Source organism: Podarcis raffonei, chromosome 11 (assembly GCF_027172205.1).
Source record: "Podarcis raffonei isolate rPodRaf1 chromosome 11, rPodRaf1.pri, whole genome shotgun sequence".
Taxonomy (NCBI): Eukaryota; Metazoa; Chordata; class Lepidosauria; order Squamata; family Lacertidae; genus Podarcis; species Podarcis raffonei.
The window spans coordinates 64,046,479-64,057,863 of record NC_070612.1 but is presented as its reverse complement, the minus strand read 5'-3'; positions in this window follow the sequence as shown (position 1 = coordinate 64,057,863).

The window sequence follows — 11,385 nt, the reverse complement described above, 5'->3', positions numbered from 1 at the left end:
TTTGTCCAGCTGCATGGGCTTCCTGAGTCAAATCCTTATCAAATTCAGTGATGTTATTTACTGTTAAGTTCAGAGTTGCAACATTTGTAGCCAAAACATCAATTTGGCCTTGTAACTTTCCCAAGAGAACAAAAACTTTGTCCAACCCAGCCTGAATTTTCCCTCCTCCAGCCATTCTTGTAATGTCCCAAATCCCCCTCTAGAGGGATTTTGGTAACTTAATATTCCTTCCAATTCAAATCCAAAAATCAAGTTAGTTTGTAACAGTTCTTCCTTGTTTTCAACAAATTGTAACCAAATTGTAACAAATATAGCCAGCAGAAACAACAGAAACAAAGTTCTCTTTTCCCGTCTTGACAGCTAAATTTGACAGCTGTCAAACTCTTCAATACCTCATCAGCAGGCTCTCTCGCGGAGCACTCCCGGGTCCGAGGGGGTGGCACTTCAGCTCCCAAGATTAGCTCTTTATCCTCCAGTAAGATTACTTATATTGCCAAATCGTGAAATTAATGTCTTTTACCAAGTAAAAAAGAAAGGGTTCTCTCGACCTTAGTTAGCAGGTCCTTGCTTTAAATTATTTACAAGACGGGGAGACGGACTTCCTGTTTGCGCCTTCCCCGATCGTGCCTAATTCAAAAAAAATAAAAAAAATTCTTTCCAATTTCTGTACTACTCACGGGTTGTTGCTTTAAAGTCCAATTGTTCACAAAAAGAAGTCAGCGCTCTCCGACCATGGCAGTGCGGCTTCACTCCGCAGGAGAAGCAGTCGACTCTCAGCACTGCGCCGCTCACCCCGTCCCCTGCTCCGAAGCCTTTAAAAAGGCTCCTTCACAGGTCGGGGGTGCCGCAAATGGTGCCCGCCGAGTCACCAGGTTCACAGGCTTCACCACCTGTGATTTTTGAGGGTCCCCGCATCGCTGCAGCGGTCAAGACCCAATCCTGCGGAGCCGATTCCCTCCGGAGCTCGGAGGGAATCCGCCATTAGCCGATGGCGCTAAACCGGAAGTCCGACTAAGGCAGAGTTTTTTAAACGGTGGTCTATGAGCTCCATTTGAGTGGTCTATGGAAAGGCTGCAGCACAGTCAAATATACTCAGCCCTCCACTTACCGTACTTTCCTTGATGATGGAGGACTCAGATGCCCCACAAGGGGTGCATGATTTGTGTGGCAGCGCAGAGGCACAAGGCAGGTGTCTTTTGCTGCCCATGAGTCGGCTTGCTCAGTGGAGATGTCAGTTGCCAACTTGATGCCCAGAAATCTCTACGTAGTCACCCTTGGACCTGCACCTGGAGCAAAACATGCCTGGCGCCCGAGGAATTTCAAAAACTGTTGGTAAGTCAAGGGACTTCACTCTGCTCCTTCAGCTTTCTTCTCTGTTCTGACTAAATCAACAAGGCCTTGTCTGAATCATTGTTGTTCCATCTTTGTATATCTTTGTCATTAGCAACCCTTTCTCTGCCCAATAATCACTACTTTTAAAAAATCAAGGCCTGCCATAAGAATGTAACAGTAACTCCACAGGATTGAACCAAACGTTAAGCTAGTGCAGCATCCTCCTTCCAACAATGACAAAAATATGCTTCTGGGAATCTCACAATCAGCCTGAAAGAAACAGACCCGGCTTCCTACTGACCTCCCTGTCTGTCTCGTTTTCCTACCTGTCTTCTTCTTATCGGAAGATCTCAGTGAGTGAAGTGGTGCTAAGGATGTAAAACAGAGTTCACCAACGTGGCCCCACGGGCTCCTGCCCCTGGGGAGATGGGCTTTGAAAGCAGCCATTGGTTGTAGCAAATCAAATGGTGTGTGGGGTGCCCATGACAGTTTTCTCTGGCTTGCAAATGTCTCCACTAATCCAAAAAGGCTGGTGACCCCATTGAAAGCCGTAGTGCCAATGCCTGTTAGAATAGCAGGCTTCCTGTCATCAGCATTTTGGGACCACTGTGGAAAGAATGTTTCTAATCCTGATGAAAGGGAAACATTAGAAAGGACTTTTCTGGTAATTATTAATATCCAATAACATGACTCTCCTCACTCTTTTTGCCTATGCTTTCATTCTGTCCCTCACTGTCGCTCAACTGTCCTTCAACACGCTACTTGTCCCTCCATCCAACACTGTCCTGACCACCCTTCTTCTATTCACTCTCACATTAGAAGCTGTCAAATGAGAAATGGTCCTCCAGCTGCCACTTGGTTGGAGTGTTCAGGGGGGAAACTGGAGAGGATTGTGGAAGCCACTTTCTGTTGGCTTACACTGTGCTGTGAGCTTGAAAGCCCTGTTTTTGATTGACCTTCATAAGCAATTATTCTTTGTGACGTATGTCTCAGAAATAACATCATAGGTCAAGCATTTTGATGTTCTGTATTTTATTACTAATAGCATTTTCTCTTGTGTGGAAGAGCAGCCTTTACTACTGCTCTTTAATACGGTGTTTGATAGACAATCATTAAAGCATAGGCTTTAAGCATGTTAAATTCAGCTTTCCTTTTAAAGCAGATTATTTCAAAAATAATTTTTTTTTGTTACCTGAAATAATTACTGACTTATCTAGACATTGCCTCTTATCACTTCACTGACAGCTTGTGTTCTTACAAAGGAGAAAGTGAGAGCATCACCTAGTGATCAGTTTCTGTAATTGCTTTAATTTCTATTTTCATAGTTTGAATTAAAATATTCAGACTTCTTAATTTACTTTGAAGGTGTGCTTTTGTATGTGTACAGTTAGAAAATTAATAATGTTTCCGTAATACAGAAATACAGAACTCCAGGGGTGTTGGTGTGACAGGGTTGCTCCAACCAATATGGCAACAGCACAAATTTGAATTTCAGTTGTTATGCCTTTTACTTGGATCAGGAAGATGTTAAGAATGAAATTACTGATCCAAACATTTATATAAATGACAGTACCTTACTGCAACCCTCTAGGTGCCATTCCTTAACAGCTGTCTGTGCCCCTCCATCAGCCCCATCTAATGTGACTAATGGGTCAATGATAGTGGAGTTGTTGCACACCGTGGGGGCCGTGTGTCACCCAACCCTGATATAGAAGCTAAAAAGCGTGCAGGCAAGATGAGCCATGTTGGTCCCCATGTTGAATCCATGGAGTGAACCTGTGGTCCCCCAGCTGCGCATTCTGGACATGGTTGTCTTAGAACCACCATAATAAAGTGCCCTCTATCCCAGCACAACCTGTCAATCTAGAACAGGGATGGGGAACTTGCCCCCCCCAATGATGCTGCCACTCCAACTCCCAGTAGCCTCAGCCAACCAGACTAATGGTCAGGGATTATGAGACCAGTAGTACAACCATGTCTGGAGCGCTGCAGATTCCTTATCCTTGGTCTAGAAAGATCACTTGATTGCAGGTATTATAAGCTGATAAGAGGAAGAAGTACCAGGTTTGCACTCCCCTTATCTTCCCAGGCTGAGCAAAACAGTTGCTGTGCCAATATTTGGCCTAAAGCCTAATTGAAAGGAGTCCAGGGAGAGGGAGGGTGGGGAGGAAACTAATCCAGGAGGTTTGGAGTTGCATGGCAACCACTTGGGCAACATGCCCAGGAAAAAGAACAATAACAGCAAGCCTCTAGCCATAATCTTGTGGTTCCAAGGAGAGTTTTACAGCCACCTCCCTTAAGGAAACATTAGAGCTGAGTTAAAATTGTCTTTAGGACCGGTTCGCCTCAGAACGTAAGTTACCCATTTATGGTGCAGAATGTACATTAAAATATAAAATAGCTAATTCCAGTATTTGAAACAGTGGAAATAAATACAGAGTTTATCCTGCAAGTTCCAAAGATCTCAGAAGCAACATTAACCAGGGCTTCTGGTGTGGCTGTCCTTGTTCTGTGGAATGGGATTTCTGTTCAGATACAAAAGGTACCCACTATCTAGTGGGGCGAGAGAGCTGAAAATAATGCCAATATATTTCACACCTGACAACCAATAGGCAGATGAGTCTAAAAAGCTCAGGACCACTTCCGGAGGCGGCGCGAAACAGCAATGGCGGTCCTCTTCAGTTGTTGAAGAGGGGCTCCGCGGAAAAGGGTCGTGCGCTGCGGCACAGCGACGACCCGTTTAGGAAAACCACGGGTAGAGTGAGCCCGTGGCCGTGGGATTCGGCGGGCACCAGGAGCGACCTCGGATACGCAGAAGGGACCCCGTAAGGGGCTCCGGAACGTGGAGGGGGTAGCGGTGCTGTGAATCCATCGCTCTTTCCGCGGAAGCGAAGCCGCGCGGCTGCTGCTGATGAGCGCTGACCTTTCTTCTTTGAACATTTGATTGGAAACAACAAACTCGTGAGTAAGAAATTTGAGGCTTTATTTGGACATCAAATTGGTGAATTTCGGCTGAAAGCGGGAGACGCTAAAAAGGAAGTCAGTCTTCCGTCCCTGTTTAAAGTACTGAGCAAAGTTTTTTTAAAGCGGAAGCGTTGAAAGGAGTTTAAAAGAAGTTGGAACTTACCCTGCAAGTTTGGATTTGATTGTGAGACTGTGCTATACCTCTCTATATTTTGTGGATTATAAAGTTATAAGCCCCAGCTCACGGGCTGCCTGGATACAAAGTAACATCAGATTGTGGCAACTGTGTATAGAGACATAAAGTTACATTGGGCTACTTTGCAGTTACAAAAAAGGAACTGTTGTTCACACCTTCGCAAAGAACCTTTATCATCTGCAGTTTAAAGTGAATTTAGAGGGTTTCCCCCCCTTATTTTGGATTTTACCATATTTGGGAATTAAATGGTGGAAACTTTTGGGGAGCTCCCCCTGCTGGATTGTGGAAATATAAACCTCTGAGAACTGCTGGTTGTTTTGGAAATCTTTTTGCCTGGATGATTGCTTTTCCCATGGGATTTACAATTTGACCTTGAAACCTAGACAGTTGTGGAATGAGTGTGGCAGGAAAAACAAGGGCTGCCAAGAAAGCAAAACAAACTGAACTATTGCAATCAACTTTGCCTGTGCAGCCACGTAGATCATCTGTTCCAATTGTGACAGGTCTGCAAGAAGGACAATTTAAACAGCCAGTTTTGGAGGATATGGCTGCAGGAGGATTAGACCCTATTTCTAAAGAAATATTGGATCAACTGGCAGCATTAAATAAGAAAGCTGATGAACAAGCGGCTAAATTTGACCAGGTTACAGCAACGATTAATAAGTTGACAGACCAAGTTGCTCAAAACACACAGGCGATAGGAAATTTTGAAAAGACTATATCAGAGAACCGAAAATTAGCTGAGGACGCAAACACGAAAGCAGACCAAAACAAAAAAAGGATTGAGGAATTAAGAGGGGAAGTAAGACCACTGAGTAGACAGGTCACTGAACAACAGGCCTATCTGTCTATGGCGGAGCTGAAAAACCGGGAAAGTAATCTTAGGATTAGAAATATTCCAGAACTAGAAAAGGAAGATTTGGCTGGCTTTTTGACTGCAGAAATATCCAAGTTCTGGGGTTTGGCAGAAGAGAAAGACTTCAAAATCGTCACCGCTTTTAGATTGGGAAGAGTGGCCAAGAAAGATAAACCAAGGGATTGCTTGATCATATTGAGATACAAGCAAGAAAAAGACAACATACTTGGCCTACATTTTAAAAACCCATTGGTGATACAGGGAAAGACAGCAGAAATCTTCAGAGACATACCAAAACAATTGTTGGACTTAAGAACTACATACAAGGATCTGGCAAGATTATTAAGAAACAACACAATCCCTTACAGGTGGGAATTCCCCCAAGGATTATCTTTTAATTTGAAAGGGAAGAAGGTGAGAATCAGAACAGCAGAAGAGCAAGAAAAATTCCTAAACGATCACGGGGAGGACCTTCGAAAAGGGACAGCAGGTACCTGGCCACCCCCCACGCCTGGTACAAAAGATCCACCTCCAGACATAGACGAGAAGGGAGACAACCCCATCGGCTAACAAGCTGATCCAGGATGTCTCTGCAGCTTTTTAGTTGGAATATTCATGGGGCAAATTCCCCTGAAAAAAGGAAAAGGATTTTTCACATTTTGAGGAAAGAACAACTAGACGTCATTTGTCTCCAGGAAACCCATGTGACTAGGCTCCACAGAAGAGTGCTAATAAACAAGCGACTAGGCCAAGAATTTATTTCATCAGCTAAAGAAAAGAAAAGGGGAGTCGTGATATATGCAAAGGAGAGCCTAGCACCAAAATTTGTGTTCAAAGATGAACAAGGAAGAATTTTGGCGATCGAAATACAATCACAAGGAGAAAAATTTTTGATAATTGGAATTTATGCACCAAATGAGGGGAAATCTGAATTTTATGGGAAGCTGCATGAGACAATGCTGGACCATATGGACTATAATAACATCATTCTGATGGGAGATATGAATGGGGTTGTCTCCACACACATGGATAAGTCACAAAATCAAAATGTGACTAAAGATGGCAGATTACCAAAGACTTTTTTTGAACTCACAGACAATATGGACTTGATTGATATCTGGAGGACAAAGAACCCCCTAGGTAGAGAGGGAACATTCTTTTCTGAGGCCCACCTATCCTGGACAAGAATCGACCAAATCTGGATATCTAGAGGACTGGCACCCAAGACCAAAAAAGTAGAGATCTGCCCTAAAACTTGCTCCGACCATAACCCCTTGAAAATGGACTTGAGACTTACACCAGCTGGATCCTTCAGATGGAGAATGAATGATGCATTGTTTAGAGACCAGGAGATAGTGAAGAAGGCCCAAAAGACGATGAAAGACTACTTTGAACTAAATTTGAACACTTCGGTGGAAAAAAAAACAATCTGGGACGCAAGCAAAGCTGTTATGAGAGGGTTTCTGATACAGCAGAATTCTATTAAGAAAAAACTCTGGAACGGTAAAAAGGACAAGATCTTGGAAAGGATAAAAGACGGAGAGAAAAAGTTGAGACTAAATCCAAAATCAAAAGAAGTTTTGAGAGAAATAAAATTCCATCAAGCACAATATGCAAAACTGATAAATCAAGAAGTTGAATGGAAAATCAAACAGATGAAACAAAGATCATTTGAATCGGCAAATAAATGTGGGAAGCTGCTATCATGGCAGCTGAAAAAGAGACAAAAACTGAACTTTGTTACCAATCTAGAGGTTGAAGGAGAATGTATTCAGAAACCAGAGGAAATTAGAAAGTGTTTCCAGAGATATTTTAAAAAATTGTTTTCCCAAGGACCCCAAGTGGAGACTGAAATAAATAAATTTTTAAAAAGCTATGGCCTACAAAAACTAACACAAGACAAACAAACTGACCTGAATTATAAAATAACCCAACAGGAAATCGAAAATGCCATTCAGAACATGCAACTAGGCAAATCCCCGGGCCCAGATGGACTTACCTCCAAATACTATAAGATATTGAAGGAATACCTGACTCAGCCATTGATGGAGGTATGTAATCAAATTATGGAAGGGAAGGGGGCACCAGAATCGTGGAAAGAGGCATTCATCACTTTGATACCAAAATTGGAATCTGAAAAGACTCAACTTAAGAACTACCGTCCCATCTCACTCCTAAACGTGGATTACAAGATTTTTGCTGACATTTTGGCAAATAGATTGAAAAAAGTCTTAAATGGAGTTATTCATAAAGACCAAGCAGGCTTTCTCCCTGGCAGGCATTTGTCAGATAATACTAGGAACATTGTTGACGTTCTGGAACTTCTACAGACAAATTTGAATACAAAAGCAGTTTTGATATTTATAGACGCGGAGAAGGCCTTTGACAATATATCTTGGAAATTTATGAAGAAGAATTTGGAAGGGATGGGAGTGGGAAGGGCGTTCCAAAATGGCATAGATGCAATATATTCAGAACAAAAGGCTAAATTGATAGTAAACAATGTGGTGACAGAAGAGTTTAAAATTGAAAAAGGAACACGACAGGGGTGCCCCCTATCACCCTTGCTATTTATTTCTGTCCTTGAGGTTTTGCTAAATTTGATCAGGAAGGATCAGCAGGTGGAAGGAATACAGGTCGGAGGAAAACAATATAAACTGAAGGCCTTTGCAGATGACTTGGTTTTGACATTACAGGAGCCGGTGTCCAGCACAAAAAGAGTATTGGAATTAATTTCTGAGTTTGGTCGGGTGGCGGGATTCAAGTTAAACAAACAAAAAACTAAGGTTTTGGCAAAAAACTTGACACCTTTAGAAATAGATGGGTTTCAGAAGGAAACAGAACTAAACGTTGTTAATAAAGTGAAATACCTGGGGGTCAACTTGACTGGGAAAAATTTGAATCTGTTTAAAGATAATTATGAAAAATGTTGGTCTGAAATTAAAAAGGATCTAGAAATCTGGTCAAGATTGAAACTTTCCTTGTTGGGAAGAATTGTAGCAGTAAAGATGAATGTATTGCCAAAAATGCTGTTTCTGTTCCAGACCCTACAGATCGTGGACAGAGTGGAATGTTTTGGAAAGTGGCAGAGGGACATTATGAAGTTTGTCTGGCAGGGCAAAAAGCCCCGAATAAAATTTAAAATATTAACAGATGCAAAGGAAAGAGGGGGTTTTGCCCTGCCGGACTTAAGGTTGTATTATGAAGCTGCATCCCTCTGCTGGCTGAAAGATTGGTTTTTGCTAGAAAACACTGATGTCCTAGATCTGGAAGGGTTCAACAATGCTTTTGGGTGGCATGCATATTTGTGGTACGACAAGGTAAAGTCTCATAAGTTGTTTAAAAACCATATTGTAAGGAAATCTCTGTTTTCTGTCTGGACTAAATACAAGGACTTATTTGAAAACAAGACTCCGAGGTGGTTATCACCGATGGAGGCTAAAGCCACAAAAATACTTAATATGGGGGGTGGCTGGGCAAAATACTGTGAAATAATAGAAAGAGTGGGTGACACTTGGAGGTTGCAGAGCTTTGAAAAATTGAAAGGGAAGGTGCGAGACTGGTTTCACTATGCCCAAATTTTAGAGATCTTTAAAAAAGATAAAAAAATTGGTTTCCAGGTGGAAAAATCAAAATTAGAACTAGAATTACTTGAACCTAAGACGAAAGTGCTTTCAAGAATGTACAACTTGCTGCTTAAATGGAATACTCAAGATGAGACAGTCAAATCAGCCATGATAAAATGGGCACAAGATATTGGATACAACATTATGTTTGAGGACTGGGAAAGGTTATGGACCACCGGTATGAAATTTACGGCATGTAGTGCCTTAAAGGAAAATATTATGAAAATGATGTACAGGTGGTACATGACCCCAGTCAAACTTGCAAAGATATACCATTTGTCTGATAATAAATGTTGGAAATGTAAGGAGGCTGAAGGAACTTTTTACCACCTCTGGTGGACATGCCCGAGGGTGAAGGCCTTCTGGGAAATGATTTATAACGAGTTGAAAAAGGTATTTAAGTATACCTTTCAGAAGAAACCAGAGGCCTTCCTCTTGGGCATTGTGGGCCAGAGGATACCTAAGAAAGACAGAACCTTCTTTCTATATGCAACGACTGCAGCAAGAATTCTCATAGCTAAATACTGGAAGGCACAGGAGCTACCCACACTGGAAGAATGGCACACACAACTGATGGACTATATGCAACTAGCCGAAATGACTGGCAGAATCCGAGACCTGGGAGAAGAGGCTGCGGAAGAGGATTGGAAAAAATTTAAGGACTATTTACAAAAACATTATAAGATATATGAATGTTAAAAATTTGCTAAGGTTTGAGGTAAATATGCTTCAGTATTGAAATTCGGAGTTGATAGAAACAAAGTTAATGATTGAGAAAAGTTTTAATTTCAGAGTGAATAATTAGATGAAAATACAAAAACACAGGAAACAAGGTATTAATTTGCTGTTTATATTTATTATAAAGAATGCAGGGATGGAGGAGATGGGGAAGTCCAGTGGATGATGAAAAAAAAAAAAAAAGACTTCGAAAAATGAATTTTTTCTTGTTTAATTTCTTTTTCTTTCTGTAAAACCGCTTTTGTTGTGTTATTGATGATGGATTTAGATTCTGGAAAAAAGCAATAAAAAAATTTATAAAAAAAAAATAAAAAGCTCAGGACCCATGTCCACGGCCCTCTGGCAGATGGGTATTTAGCATTAGCTCTGGAAGTGTATACTCGATTCTGACCAAACTAAGCCACCTAGAGCAAAATATACATCAGGATTAGCCCCCCCAATATAATAGAACCATAGAATTATAGAGTAGGAAGGGTCCCCAAAGGCCATCTGCCCCCCCCAAAATGATCATAAACCTTCACCCCCCATTCAATTTAACAGCATCAAACATGAAAGAAAATTGAATTTTTTCCAGCTTTTCCACCCCACTAATTTGCACTTTCTGGAAATGACTGAAGACATTTTTGTTTCAGCAGGCTTTCCCAGCTGGCTAAATGGGTCTTTGACTCAAGTGTCTATTTTGTTTGGTCTTAGTTTTGCTTTAAATGTATATATCTGCTTTTTGTGTTTTAATTTTTTTGCTGTTTTTAATTGAGATTGTATAGAAGGCAATTGATAAAAAATGGTGATGATATTTTTTATGGATAAAAAGCAAATGAAAGTTTGCTTCACTGTGGAACAATTTGTTCAAAGACTTTTAAAACCATTTCTAGGATAAACAACAACTCAGCACTTTATGGCTTGGACTGTCTGGTCAAATAGGAAGTGGAAATTTGGACTCTGACACTGAAGAACAAATTTCACTATTATCTAAAGAAATTCTCCCATGGGGTCCTCCTGACGTGGGCTGCAGCAGGTATTGCCTACCTTCCTACAGTCTCTACATCAGTGCAGGTACTGGCGTATCGAAAAATAACTGCACCTGCTTGGAAATGTTGACATGGAACTCAGAAACTAGAATCCTGACTGTCAAATGCAACCAGTTTTTTTACTCAAGAGAGTAATATACATATGACAATCATCCTTTCCATGTAATATTGTTGGAAAAAACTGCTAATGATGCAGCCCATTACACCCAAAGGTGAGAGGAAATCCTGCCATGGTAGGAAAACACATCATAGACTGCCAGTCTCTGAGAAATAAAGTGCGGGGTTTTTGCTGTAATAGTGACTAAGCCTGTTAGTACAGCTGGCAAACCATAGCAAGCAGATGGCATGCCCCAAACGCCAAAACAGGAATTGGGAGGGGAGGAAAGACGACATTTAGTTCTTCCTACAATGTGACTTTTCTGTTACACCCTTTATCTATATCTGCCATAAACTTAATGGATACCTAAATATAAAATATTATCTATCTAGAAGCATTACCAAAATGCTGGCTGCAGAGTCTTGCACCATCTCTTTGGCACAGCCCCAAATCAAATTTTCATACAGCCTTGTGAATACCCATTTAGAAAGTAACCATGTGGGGTTGTTCCATATGCGGCTTATTTAAATCATGTCATCCTTTTTTAA